Source organism: Ursus arctos, unplaced genomic scaffold, assembly GCF_023065955.2.
Source record: "Ursus arctos isolate Adak ecotype North America unplaced genomic scaffold, UrsArc2.0 scaffold_18, whole genome shotgun sequence".
Taxonomy (NCBI): Eukaryota; Metazoa; Chordata; class Mammalia; order Carnivora; family Ursidae; genus Ursus; species Ursus arctos.
The window spans coordinates 31,694,449-31,709,225 of NW_026622852.1; the positions used below are offsets into that span (position 1 = coordinate 31,694,449).

Consider the following 14,777-nt stretch of genomic DNA (forward strand, 5'->3'; position numbering starts at 1 on the left):
CAGACAAATGAACAATTTCATTTGCACAAAGCCTTTTCATAGCGGTAAAAGATTAACTGAGTCGTATTAAAACTCTGAGAACTTCTTTGAATAATACCAAGTGGTTAGAAGCATTCTTTTGAAGAGAGTTGAGGAAAAACTTTTATAGGTAAAAGGCAGAAGCAAAGAAAGGAAATTATTGATTCGCCGTAGCTTAAAACCTAGTTGGCTCTTAGTGACTGGCTGTCCTCAGGTTTTGATTTCATAAGCTTGAGGCATTTACAGGCTTAGATTTTGGTTTGCTTACGTAGGCGCTATGGCATTACAGCCATCTCTGGCTAATAGCCGCCTTGCATAATTAATTTAACAGTAGACACAGCTAATGGTTTGTGGAAAGGAACAGTAATTACATGGTGGCCATAGAACAATTTAAAATTGAGCATCAGTCATCCCTATTCCTAAAAGTCCTTTGAAACCGCCCCCCCCCCCCCCAGGCGGGATGTTCCATTCACTGCTGGAGGCTCAACTTCTCTCCTCTGCCATGTCTCCTGCCCATTTCGTCCCTCCCTCTCAGATTGTCCTTAGAATCTGAATTGTTTTTACTCAACCAATGGGTTGAGGCAGTACCCCACCACGCACCTCCAGACCTTTGTATCTTCAAACAAATCAACGTTCTGGGCTGTCAGACAGAGCCCTATGCTCTGCTGTGACAAGCCACTCAGAAACCCTGGGATTTCTCCAACCCGCTCCTCCTTCCCTCAGGAGTATTTGGTATTCTGTCACAATTTTGGTTTCTCTTGTAAGTAGATTCCGAGGTTGTGTGGTGAGGGCCACAAGAGAGTCAAGCCCCCTTGTGAGTTCAGAGGAGGGTCGTCTCTTCCTCCGAGATGGTCGGGGAAGAATCCAAACGCAGACTCACTGACCAGAAGTGAGAGGGTCGAGGTTTTCCGGCCCTGAGACAGAACTTCGGGTATGTGTTTTGGATGGAGGTAGGTGCCAGGCTGTGAGGAGGAACAGTCCTCCCGCGGGCCTGTTTTCCCCTTGCCCTCCTGCTCTGAATGTGGGAGTGGAACAGAACCAGAAAACACCAGAGAAGAATGAACAAAGGACAAGTATTCCTTTGTACCCAGATGATGTAATTTCATTTTCTTGAGCTAGACATGACAAGGACAGACCGTGACCCTTTTAGCTAATCATGGCCTCGAAGAAAGGCAAGGGAAGATATGGACAATTCTGAATCTTAAATTATTTGTTCATAGACATTTACCTGCTTTAAAAGTGGTCTTAAAAATCAAGCCCACACTAGTGTGATGTTTTTACACGTTTGCTTATAAAGCCAGGAACAGCATTGTTTTCGTGAGGCATATATCAATGAGGTATTTTATCTTGGCCAAGGAGGGCATCTAGCCAAGGCTAGAACTACTTGGCTATTAACATATAGACTACAAGTTTTGGGCATTTAACTTTAACCAGGACCAACACCAGAAGGCCAGGGAGATCTGAGCTTCACATTCAAGAAAGGCCTCAAATTCAGCTTCGACGTTATCACCAAATGAGTTATACAGTTATTGTTATACGTGTATTCAAAAGCATTAACATGCTAAATGTATGCATGCAAATTAACTCTGGTTTTGCTATTTCTTCATTTTCAATATACTTACTGGAAGCTGAAATTAGGATGGTAGCTTGGATCTCCCGTGGCTTCTGAGAGGCCCTGTCCCATGCCTATCTTGATTACGGAGCAAGAGAGAGATCTTCGTAGTACAGCAAAGGAGTATAAACTTGGGCTTAAGTCCCTTAATTATTGGAAAGATCGCTGGAAAGAAACGTCAGGAGAGGAGCCCTTGAAGAATATGCTGTCCATCTGGTTTGATGATGTCAGAGGTACAGAGAATGGGCCCATCACACACCCAGGCCTACACCTTTCCTGCTAGAACGGTTTCGGGTGAAAAGCACTGATGCGCTTTTGATGTGTTAGCTCTGATTTGCCTGCGGGCCTTCACCAGAAATCGGTGTGTGCTACTCACTCTCAGGCCGCCATCCGATGCTCCCTCACAGATGTGCTCGGTGTGAAGTGCACAGACAAAAATTCCTGCCCGACCTGAGAACTAAGAAGAGTCGTGCTACTCCTGGACGGTCAGTTTAATTTTACCTTCTAATGTCGGGAAACTGCTTAGCTGACCACGTTTCCATCTCTCATTGCCTGCTGGTTCATTCAGAGACCTATTTTTGATCTACTCATTATCAAGTGTTGATCAGGCTAGTTAGTTCCTTGTTATTAGTTTGGCTAGTTCTGTTTAGGTTTATCTTTGGGTTTTTGTTTTTTGGTGTTTTAGTGTCTGTTTGGTTTTGTGTGTATGTGTGTGTGTTCTTACATTTTATTCATTAATCCAGATGTATTTTATTTTTGTGAATAGTTTGAAGCAGGAATGTGAATGTATTTTTTCCCCAAATAGTAAAGTGTGTGAGCCATGCATGTTCTTTTTTTTTTTTTTTTTTTTAAGATTTTATTTATTTGTCAGAGAGAGAGAGCACAAGCAGGGGGAGTGGTAGGCAGAGGGAGAAGCAGGCTTCCCGATGAGCCGGGAGTCCAACCCGGGCCTCGATCCCAGGACCCTGGATCATGACCTGCACTGAAGGCAGACGCTTAACTCACAGAGCCACCCAGGCGTCCCAGCCATGCATGTTCTAAACGTTCTTCAAGCATGTTCTTAAACGCAAATAGCAGGCTCAACTTAGCTTGGGCCGCTCTACCCAAATACCATAGACTGGGTGGCTTAAACAATGACCATTTATTTCTCACAGTTCTGAAGGCTGGGAAGTCCAAGATCAAGGTGCTGGCAGATCCAGGGTGCGGTGAGGACAGGTCTCTTGGTTTGCAGATGGTTGTCTCCTTATTGCATCCTCACATGGCAGAGCAGAGAGAAAGGAAGCAAGCTCTCCCTGGTCTCTTCTTCTAAGGGCACTAATCTCATCCACGAAGGCTCCACCTTCCCAAAGGCCCCACCTCCTATTACCGTTACACGGGGGGTTAGGAATAGGACTTTTGCGAGGACACACACGTTCAGTCCATTACACTACTCTAACTAGCTTAAGCAGAGAGGGATTTGTTAAAGGCTATTCGGTAACTCGTGGACCTCTGTAAGGGTCAGAGAACTAGGCTTGTAGGCTACAATACACAGCCGAGAACATGACAGGCATGGTCAGCACATCTGACCGTTCCACAGGACAGTTCTAACAAAAAAAAACTTTCCAAAAATCTGACTCAGTGGGACACCTGCAACTCTGACATGGCTTCTCCAAAAGAGCAAAGGCTCTCGACACCCAACGTCCCAGAAGAACAATCTCCCTGAATATGCCCCCTCACGTGGCTCTTTTCCACATCATCTGTCATGGGGCAGGGTAGGGGGAGTGTAGACCTAAGCCATATGCCTGATTTATGGATTCTCTTGAGAAAGCAGGACTTGCTTACAAAGTGAGAAAGGTCAGAGGGTGTTCAAAAGGTGTTGGACCTCCATGATGAAGAGTTCTGTTGCCTTAATCTCGACACTATTTCTAAAACAATTCGGCATTCTTTTGAGATACTGTTCATAATATACTTGATTAATACCTATACGTAGGGGCGCCTGGGTGTCTCAGTCGGTTAAATGTCTGCCTGCAGCGCAGGTCATGATCCCAGGGATCTGGAGTAGAGCCCAGCATCGAGCCCTGCGTTGGGCTCTCTGCTCAGCGGAGAGTCTGCTTCTCCCTTTCTCTCTCCCTCTGCCTCTCCCCCTGCTCATGCTCACTCTCTCTCAAATAAATAAATAAAATCTTTAAAAAAATAACACATAATAATAATGCATAATAATGCACGCACAGCGCACACATTTATTATGTTATTTTTCTATGAACGCATTTTACTTTTTCCTTGCAGTACTTAGTGCTGTTTTAAGTACTCTAGCTTTATGACGCATGTAAATATCCAGATGACCTTCCCAACAGTCTTCTTCAAAGATTTATTGGCTCTTCTCATCTTTTAATTTTCCAAGTGAATTTTAGAAGGGTTTTGTGACATTTTCAATTTGGGATTCTGATCGAAATTATAGGAAATAACTGATGTGTTGTTAGAACTTAGCATCAAGAAAGATAACTTGATATCTTGATTTTCTGTAATTCACTAAATTATCACAGTTCTTGTGATAATTGGCTCTATGCATTTCTTGTTAAGTTTATGCTAGGAACTTTTTTGTTGTTGCTGTGTTAAGTGAAATATTTTTCCTTTATAGTTTTAACTTATTGCGGTTAGAAAATCTATTTCTTTCACTATAACCTCTTTAGTAACTCAGCTTCTTTTCGACATTCATAACTAGTTCTAATAGTTTTTTAGTTGACATTCTTCCATTTTAAATGTCCTAATCTAAGAAAAATGATATCTTGTATAAATAATAAAATATTGCCATAGTCCTTTTCAATAGCCTCTTATACATTGGTTAGAACTTACAGACAAAGGCCAAAATTTTGTGATAATAGCGAACTTCTTTATTTCTAAATCATTTTTTATGGCAATCTACTAGTGTTATATTGTTAAGCGTGATATTGCTTTTTGGTGTGAAATACTTGTTTCTAGAAAATCGTCTTATCTCCACACAACAAGAAGGAACACGAGGCACTAGCTTCGGCGGGGGCGGGGAGGGGCAGCGGCGCGGGGCGCCTGCAGGAGGAGCTGGCGGGGCCGGGCGCAAGGAGGGGACCCTGCCCGAGGGACCCAGTGGAGGCCGGGGTGCGGGTTCTCTGTACCGACAGGTCGCGCTCTTGCTGGGGGAGGGGCTGTCGCCGCGCCGGGCGGAGTGCGGGGAGCGCAGCTGCAGGAAAGGGAGAGGGAACCGGGGAGCCCAAGCCTTCTGCAGGGAGCGCGCGTCGCCTCCGCGCGTCCCCGATGCCTGCGGAAAGCGGGCCGGACGACCTGCAGGGGGCGCCCGAGGAGGCGGTTGCCCGGGCCCAGGCGGAGCCCGCAGAGTTGGATGCCAGGGGCAGCGAGCGCCAACACTTGCGGGGGCAGCAGTAAGCGACGCCACCTGACGGGCTTGGAATCCAGCCCGTATGACCGTCCACGCGCAGGCAGTATTTATCTGAGCAAATTGCGCACATCCGTGCGAGAGGAGAGGGAGAGCAACCATATAAACCGTGCGTCTGCGGGCAGATAGAAATGTAGCTGAAAATACACATACACGTCATCCTCTCTGACTTCCAAAACGAATTGAACATAGGCTTCAAGAATAAAGGAGAAAAGACGTATTCCACCCCCAAAAAGGCAACAAAGGAGAGCGAAACAAAAATGGAATAAGAGATCGTGCAAAATAAGGTGGTAGAAATAAATACGAAAATCTCAATTGTGATAAATGTGCATAGATTAAGGTCACCAATTAATATATTTCCTACGCTGGATTAAAAAAAGCAGTATATGCTGTTTATCAGCAACACAGTTGAAATGTAGATTCAAAGACTTTTTTTGTTCTAAATGCTGACATCACAATAGCAAAGAGACTGAAAATTAAGCTAAGCTACTTAAGTTGAGAGACGAAATAAACCCAAAGAAAAGATAAGAGTGGAAACAAATGAAACAAAATAGAGGTAAAAGTTGATTCTTTGAAAAGATGAATAAAATGACAAACCCTTTGACAAGATTGTTTACTTGTCTTCTTTTTTTCCTTTATTAATGTTAAGAATAAAAGGAAGGTATTTAAAAGGCAACAAGGATCTCAAGAAACTCGTTACCAGGGAACCTTGGTGGCTCAGTGGGCTACGCGTCTGCCTTCCGCTCAGGTCATGATCCCAGAGTCCTGGGATCCAGCCCCATGTCTCCCCTCTCTGCTTAGTGGGGAGCCTGCTTCTCCCTCTGCCTCTGCCTGCCGCTCTGCCTGCTTGTGTTCTTTTCTAAAAACAAAAACAAAAACAAAAAAACCAAACACTTGTTACGTACATATCTGTAAGCCTAACTAAAATGAGCAATTACTGGAATAATATAACAAACAAAAATGACTCAGGAAGAAATAAAATAACCATTAAAGAAATAGAAATCGAAGTTGATCTTCCCACAAGGATAATTCTAAGGTCATACAATTTTATTGGTTTGTATGAACCAAGGAACGCATGCTTCTGATTTTTGTCAGTCCTATTCCAGAGTACAGAAAGAGGGGACACTACCCAACTTATCTATGAGACTTCCATAAACCTGCAGCCAAAACCCAACAAGATGACATGAAAGAGGACAATTACAGCCAATCTCTTTAGTGAACATAGATGGAAAATTTCAGAAGAAAATCTTAGCCAGTTAAATACAATAACTTGAACAAGTAATCATGACATGGGTTTATCTCAGGACTGCAAACTTACTTTATCATGAGAAGATCAAATAATGTGACTACATTATCAGATTAAATGTGGAAATAATCATTTCTTAGAGAAAGTTGTCAGACAAAACTCATGATTCAAGACTTTTTATCAACAGAAGGAACTGCCCTTTAAACAAAAGTATCTATGAAGAACCAATAGCAAGCGTCATCGTTAGTGGTGAAATATTGGAAAAATTTTGTTTAGGATAAGAAGTAAGACAAGTGTCCCTGATATCACCACTTCTGTTCAGCATTGCCCTAGCCAGTGAATTAAGACAAGAAAGAGATAAAAAGCATAAAGTTTAGAAATGAAGACACAAAATTGTTCATTATTTGTAGATGATAAGATTGCTTGGATGGAATAATTATTAGAATTAATCATAATTTAGTAAGGTTGCAGAATATGAAATCAGTATCAAAGGGCAAATGTCTTTTCAAATACCATCAAAAACCAGAAAACATATCTTTTAAAAAGTAACTTTCCAAAAAAAGAGTAATTTTCAAGAGCATCAAACAACACAAATTACTTAGGAAAAAAACCTAACAAATAGGTAAGAGCTCTATGAAGAAAAGTAGAAAACTATTTAAAATTTAAAACTAAAATATAATTAAAAATTTAGTTCTTTACTTACTCTAGTCTTATTTCAAGTGTTTAGTAGCCATCTGTGAACAGGGCTGCCTTAAAGCCTTAAGGCTACAGAAAACTAAGAAAGTTTTTTTTTAGTTGGATGCAGAGAAGTATGATACAGTGAATAATAAGACTTCCAAGCCTAAAAATATACCATATATAATTTTATTTAGATAGAATTCTGTGAAGGAAATTAAAAGAATAATAAAAATATTCCAAAGTGGGGCCCTTAGGTGGCTCAGTCAGTTAATGTCTGCCTTCGGCTCAGGTCATGATCTCAGCATCCTGGGATTGAGCCCCACATCAGGCTCCCTGCTCAGCAGGGAGTCTGCTACTCCCTCTCACTCTGTCTCTGTGCTCTCTCTCTCAAATAAATAAATAAAATCTTTTTTAAAAAAGGCAGCAGTTATGTGGTGAGGACAAGTAAATGAATATTAAAGTATTTTTAGAAAGTTTGCATTATGCCAAATGTCAGCCAGATAACCTCATTACCTCATTTCCTCATTTAAATATTTTGGCATCTCATAGACGCTATTTAATTTTACTCATGTACTTTTTTCTTCATGTCTGATCCATGTCTATAGTATCCCTTCCTGAAGGCTCTTATAAAAATGCATTATTGTTTATAAAATAGAAATCTATCTAAAAAGAAAGTCCCCAAAACGTATTTCCAGATTGCGTAACCCAGAGAGGACGTCTGGTGAATCCCCCTCTAAGCTATGTGCGACTGCACGCACCTCGCTCTGCTCTTGGCTCGTCTCCATTGTTCCACCACCTCAAACTTAAAGGGCCCCAAAGTGAACTCACGTTCCCTCCACTATCAACCACAGACACAAGAACCACTAGCATTTCTTTAGCCTTTCACATGAACCAAGCACGTTACATACGCCTTTCAATTAGTAGGTATTGTCCTCATCCTCACCATTTTCCAGATGAGGACGTGGAGAGCCTCTGTAACTTGCCCAAGGTCATACTGAGCTGAGACAGGACCCCAGCAGATAAGACTCCCAAGCCCTGGTGCTTAACCACTTCTTTCTCTCCAAGCTTTCTATGATGGCAAGATAATTCCTAGAACAATGGCTGGTGGAATAATTGGCAAAAGAAATGTTTTCCTTTACATCTTGCAGCAAATCAATGCCACAATAAATCCAGAACTCGGGTATCCTCTCAGATCACTCAATCCCTATGACTCCTGCCATTGCCAACAAACACCCTGAAAAATTACTGGGTTCAGCCAGACAGATTTTGCTCAGAGAAGGTGTGGTCTTTTACCACCAGTGACCTCTTGTGGTTTGTGGACTGCCTGCTGGGGCATCCCCTTCAGAGTATCCCTGGCTGGCTGCCTCCTGAATGCTGGTCCTTGGGCTACAGAGAAAAGGCCATGGGCGAACTGCCTGGCTCTGGGACCTTCAACTACTCACGTCACCAGTATGAATGTCAGGCTTCTTATCTAATAAAGGCAGGCACAGATCTGTGCCCCAACAGAACTGTAAGAATTAAATGAAATATGGCATATGCAAGGGCCCTACAAAATGCTCATTATAATATGTAACAGAGATAAAAGAACAGAAGAGAAAGTAGTAAAAAGAACTGAACTTGCAAGATAAGAATGTGGTCAAACAGTTTTTGTTTCTTACAGATGCTTCCATTCCTCCAACAAATACCATCGCTGAGGGCTGACTGTGTTCCAGGCGCTATTACAAAGGATGGAGACCTCAGGACAGGTGCTTCCCTCAGGGGCTAAAGGGGAGGTGAAATTGGACCTCTCCCCTTGGAGGGTCTCCTCAGCTGCGCCTGAGAATTGAATCAACATAAAACAGGTTAACAGGAGAAAAGCAAACAGATTTTCACATGTAGAGGGGAGGCCCCTCAGGAAAACGAAGACCCAGAGAAGCTGTTAGAGCTGAAAATCTATCCACTAAATTGAGCGAAAGTAGTAAATTGTGGGAACATGAAAAGACAAAGGGTTGGGACAGTCATTGGTGGAGAAGTGACTGAGATAGAAGGGTTCGTTTAACAGGGTTGGTTTGTACAGATTTCTCTCAGCCTAATCTCCCATCCTGGTGATAAGAATTTTTCCTTCCTTCTGTTACAGGGGAGGCATCTTTCACACAGGACTTTCATCTCCTGCTCTCAGGAATAAAAAGGAAGATCAGGTGTCCTTTTTGCATCTGCTGTCTTTTAGGTCAGTTTAATGCAAAATAATCTTGATGTCAAAGTGACATTTTTGGAGATGACATATTCTGGTTTCCTTCGGGGCTCACATCTGCAGGGGAGAGATGGGCTGTAACAAATAATGCCATGTGATAAGTACTCTAAGAGAGGTATGCTCAAAGCAGTAAGGGAGTCTCCGATGCCTTTTCTGGAGAAGGGAAGTAAAATCCCAGGTAAGCCTATGAGGAGCACCAAATGGGGAGGTGCGAGCTTGTGCTCTATCCTCTAGAGGGAGCTCATGCTCTTTCTCTGAGACCTGAGACGCTGGTTCGTTCTAGTCAGGGTAGAGATCCCTTCAACAGAACTGGGTTAAGATAAATGCTCGGGTGCCTCTTGGTCTTTTTAGATGTTTCCTATTGAATTGCTTCCCTCCTTGCTCCTCTTCATAGCTGGTACTGTAGGGGGAGTCTGAGTCCTCCTCCCACTCGAAAAATTTGCTTCCTTCACTTGGAAGACGAAGCAAGAACCAGAGTGATGTCTCCCAGGCAGGAGGATGACTCATCTAGGCACAAGTCATATTTCCTAGACCAACGTATGAGGATAGACGACATCAGGATTTGGGGATGATTGTTCCATAATAGTCGCTTGTGCACATACCCTGAGGGGGTGGCCTTTGCCAAGGTATTGAAAGGAGGTGTCAAGACAGGCTTCAGAAATCTGGGACGCAGACATACTTACCACTCACACAACTAACAGATAAATGTAGATATTTCCATTTTATTATTTATTAATGTTTCCATTATCATTTCACAACTGCATGATTTGTGGATTCAAGGTTCTCTTGAGAATTTGGGGAAAACGTGATTCAGAAATTTTCTAGAATTTATTTATTGCAGCAACTATATTTTATAGGAAGATATGTCCCTAATTCCTAGATTGAGTCCCTTCTTTTCATCATATATATTTTTTATAATCTATCAATGTTTCCATTTGCATACTCTTACATAAGGAAGCCTAAAATAGTCTCCGATTGTCTCACATGGAAAGTTAAGATGGCGTCTCTCAGTTCGTATGATATCCAAATGAAGGGAGATATGGACAATTTTTTCTCACTTAATTCAAATTTTGTTTAGTTTTTGACATACAAAAGCTGTATTTATTTAATGTATACGACTTGATGAGTTTAGAGATAGGTATACACTCATGAAACCATCACAGTATATACCGGACATATTCATCACCTCCAAAAGTTTCCTCCCAACCTCTTTTATTATTATTACTTTTTGTATGTGATAACATTTAACATAAGACCTTAGCAAAGGTTTAACAGAAGATTTAACATAAGATCTTATCAAGTTTTAAAGTGTACAGTTGGGGGGCGCCTGGGTGGCCCAGTCGTTAGGCGTCTGCCTTCGGCTCAGGGCGTGATCCCGGCGTTCTGGGATCGAGCCCCGCATCGGGCTCCTCCGCTGGGAGCCTGCTTCTTCCTCTCCCACTCCCCCTGCTTGTGTTCCCTCTCTCGCTGGCTGTCTCTACCTCTGTCAAATAAATAAATAAAATCTTTAGAAAAAAATAAAGTGTACACTTGGTATAGGCTTGCTGCTAACTGAAACTTTATCATTTGATTAATACTTTTCAGTTTCCCCTTCCCCCAACCCCCGGATCCTAGAAGCCACCATTCTGCTCTCTGTTCAATGAGTGTGACTATTTTAGATTCCTCATATAAATGGTATCATGTAGTATTTGTTTGTGTTTAGCTTATCTTACTTCCTCTCAGTTCACCCATGTTATCAAAATTGGCAAGACTTCCCTTTTTTAAGGCTGACTAATACTCCATTGTGTGTGGAACAGCACATTTTCTTTGTCCATTCATCTGTTGATGGACACTTAGACTGCTTCCATGTCTTAGCTATTGTAAATAACTCTGCAATTGTTATAAGACTGCAGATATTTCTTTTAGATTCTGATCTCAATTCTTTGGATATATACCCAGAAATGAAATTGCTGCATCATATGATAGTTCTATTTTTAATTTTTTGAGGAACCCCCATACTGTTTTCCATAGTGGCTGCACCAATTTACATTCCCACCAACAGTGCACGAGGGTTCCCTTTTCTCTTCATCCTTGCCAACATTTGTGATTTCTTGTCTTTTTGATAATAGCCGTTTCATAGGTGTGAGGTGATACCTTATTGTGGTTTTGATTTGCATTTCCGTGATGATTTGTGATCCAATTTGCATAAGTGTAACCAATTCACTTTTTAAAAAGGTAAGATGGGCTCTGGATATAACCCTAACATTGGGGCCTCTACAGATTCTGGCCAAAGAGAAAACTTACGCTAAGTATGAAGTTTGGGGTTTTAGTGTGCTGCTTCTTCCTGGAGAGACCGTGCCTGAGACTAGCCACAGTGCTGAGACCACACATGGGCGCCTTGAGCTTCTGAAGGCGAGCCCTACGCATCCCTTCTGACAGCCTTGGGACTACTTGCTGCAAAGACTATCATACTTTCCAGTATTTTTGAAGTTACAGTGAATCTTTAAGAAGTGTACTTTTATTGCTTTTGCTTTTTTCCCCCCTAAAAAGCTGTTAAAAGCTCAAGATATGGCATGTCTTTTATAATTGAGGGCATCTTCAAATCGAAGGGACAGTATATGTAATTCATTTATAGAACTTTAGATTCATAAGATGTTATAACTAGTGGGCGTTAAAGATCAGATGATCCAGCAAATTGTAAAGGCTTTTTCCATTGTTTCTTAAATCTGGGCTTTTTTGAAATTAAGTCGTTAGAGAAGCTCTAAGGAATCCAACCGATCAAAGCACAGCGAGGTGACAGGTAACCCGGCACATTCGCCCTCCTCTCTGCTGACCTGCACTCCTGAAAAGAGCTTTTCAAGAGCAGCTTGAAACTTAATGAAAAGATGCAAGCCAGCTCTTTCATCTTTGTCTGCTGCAAAAACCACTACGTGAATCTTTTCTAAATAACAATTTTATGGAGCTATAATTGACGTAATAAACTGCACATTTGCAAAGTGTAACATCTTATGTTTTGACATGTATACACCCATGAGACCATCACTGCAATCAGGATATTGAATATACCCATCACCCCTAAAACTTTCTTCGTGGACCTTTATAAACCCTTCCTCCCTACCTCACCCCATCTCCTCTTCAAGCTTCCTGTCCCTATAGGGATTCGTTTTTACTTTCTGGAGTTTTACATAAATGGCATCATACAACACACACGTCTGTTTATGTGTTTCTCTGACTTCTTTCACTCAGCATAATTATTTGAGATTCACCCACATTCAAGCTTTTGGTTGCTGACTAGCATTGCATGAGACGGCCGTCCCTCTGTGTTTACCCACTTGCTGCTCATGGACATTTGAGTGGTTTCCAGTTTTTAACTATTAGAAATAAAGCTCTATAAATATCCGTGCACAAGTCTTCATGAGACATATGTTTTCATTGTTCTTGGGATAAATACCTAGGTGTGGAATGGCTGAAGCTGATCAAATGGGAGGGGTATGTTGAACTTTTTAAGAAACTACCTACTAGAGGGGCGCCTGGGTGGCACAGACGTTAAGTGTCTGCCTTCAGCTCAGGGTGTGATCCCAGTGTTCTGGGATCGAGTCCCACATCAGGCTCCTCTGCTAAGAGCCTGCTTCTTCCTCTCCCACTCCCCCTGCTTGTGTTCCCTCTCTCGCTGGCTGTCTCTCTCTGTCAAATAAAAATAAAATCTTAAAAAAAAAAAAAAAAGAAACTACCTACTAGTGTTTCAAGGTGGCTGTCCCATTTTGTGTTCCCACCAGCTGTGTATGGGAGTCCGGCTTCTCCACATCCTCACCAACACTTGGTATATGGTCATTTAAAAATTTTTTTAGCCACTTTAGAGCATGTGTGGGGGTATCTCATTGTGGTTTTAATTTGCATTTGGCTAATGATTAGTAACATTGAGCATCTTTTCTTGTGCATATTTGCCATCTTCTGGGTGGATTGTCTACATTTCTTGTCTTTTAGTTGCTTCAGCTTTTTTTTTCTTGTAAAGTTTCTGCAGTTAAGAGAATGCTTTGAGGGATTTTGCTCTCTATTTTTCTATTCTAAAATTTTATTGACAGGACTATTAGATAAACTGCACAATTAGTTGGAAACGGAAGAAGATAGACGTTAACTAACAGCTGTCTAAATAGGCTGGTACTTCTGGCAGAGACAGAGATTCTTCACCCCAGCTCAGGCTGGCAGAGATGAAGGCGAATGGGGGAAGTAATGACATATAATTGGGAGACAGTGGGACAGGTTGAGAGAAAGAAGCCAGGCAGGGAAATATTAACTCTGCCCCATCCAAAGTCTTTCCTCTCATACTGCCTTTATCATGGCCAAACATTCACAGTCTTTTTTCCCCAAATTACTTTTTAAATTATGATTATGGAAGAACTTTCTGTTATTTTCATAGGAAACATGTTAAGAAGATGGGGACCTTAGCTCAGCAGCAGAATCTGGCTGGAGGCTATTCCGTGTGGTAAGGCTCCCAAGAACCTTCATAGTGGGCCACTTGATCAGAAATCCATGCATAGGCCAAAGAAAGTGTATCCATGGGATGCCTGGGTGGCTCAGTCGGTTAAGCATCTCCCTTCAACTCAGGTCATGATCCTGGGGTCCTGGGATTGAGTCCTGCATCGGGTTCCTTGCTCAGCAAGGAGCCTGCTTCTCCCTCTGCCTGACCCTCCCCCTGCTTCTGCTCTCTCTCTGACAAATAAATAAATAAAATCTATTAAAAAAAAAGAAAAGAAAGTGTATCCATATACCAGCGTTAATGTGTAGTAAGTTTTGTTGTTGTTGTTTTTTAAAGGACTTAAAAAAATGCAGTAATAAGCCTACAGTTTGCACTTGTATCTCTAACAAACAGGTATAGTAGAGTGAAGACGCTAGCCTAGACGGGAGTTCTGGAGACAGTCTGTTACGGAATGGAATGGGTGTGACCCCGTGTAAAAGACCGAAGGGTTCCGGTAAAGGGGAAAGTGAAGATGGCATTCACGATGAAGAAGGGTAAATAGCTAGGCATGGAAGAGGGGAAGAGGAGATGGAGTATTCCAGCCAGCTCTCCTCCCTTTTCCACATTGGCCTGTGGGGGAGGGGGCATCTCTGCTGCTCCCACACCTTCTGTCCACTCTTCTGACCAGCTGCTTCTGGAGAGAGAAGGAATCGCTCATGCACTCAAAGCACAGGGCCATTACCAAACTCCGTTCTACTAGAGGGTGGAGTGTCCAAGCTGATATTCCCTGTTTTGCAAACAGTCCCCTTACTGCAGTGCCCTGGGTCAGGGCCTGTCCATTCACCCTTTTACCTAAGTGCTTCTGCATCAGTTGCATCTGGTCTGTTCCAGACCTTTCCATCACTCTCGAGTGATAGAAGTCATGCAGGCCTTCCTTAGATTCCAGGCCTAAACAGCATAATCTAATTCGGGATAACCAAGTTGTCTGCACTGGCAGACAATGGGTGCTTACTTATCAGTTAATAAAAAGGTATTTCATTTTCCATTTGGTTATTGTTCCCACGTCCACATTCCTTAATTAGAAATCCCTGAAGTTGTCTGCTAGGATTTCAGCCACTGAACTGAAACACTCACACTCCTATAGTTAATGCT

At 42.2% G+C, this 14,777-nt stretch overlaps 1 long non-coding RNA gene across 1 annotated transcript; it reads left to right on the forward strand.

The window, feature by feature from the left end:
* The first annotated feature begins 221 nt into the window (after window positions 1-221).
* Window positions 222-13,878, forward strand: LOC123001420 (uncharacterized). The gene is made up of 4 exons (XR_006410289.3): window positions 222-2,115; window positions 8,621-8,705; window positions 9,077-9,166; window positions 13,587-13,878. It is a non-coding gene; the product is annotated as an uncharacterized LOC123001420 (long non-coding RNA).
* Window positions 13,879-14,777: the final 899 nt, after the last annotated feature.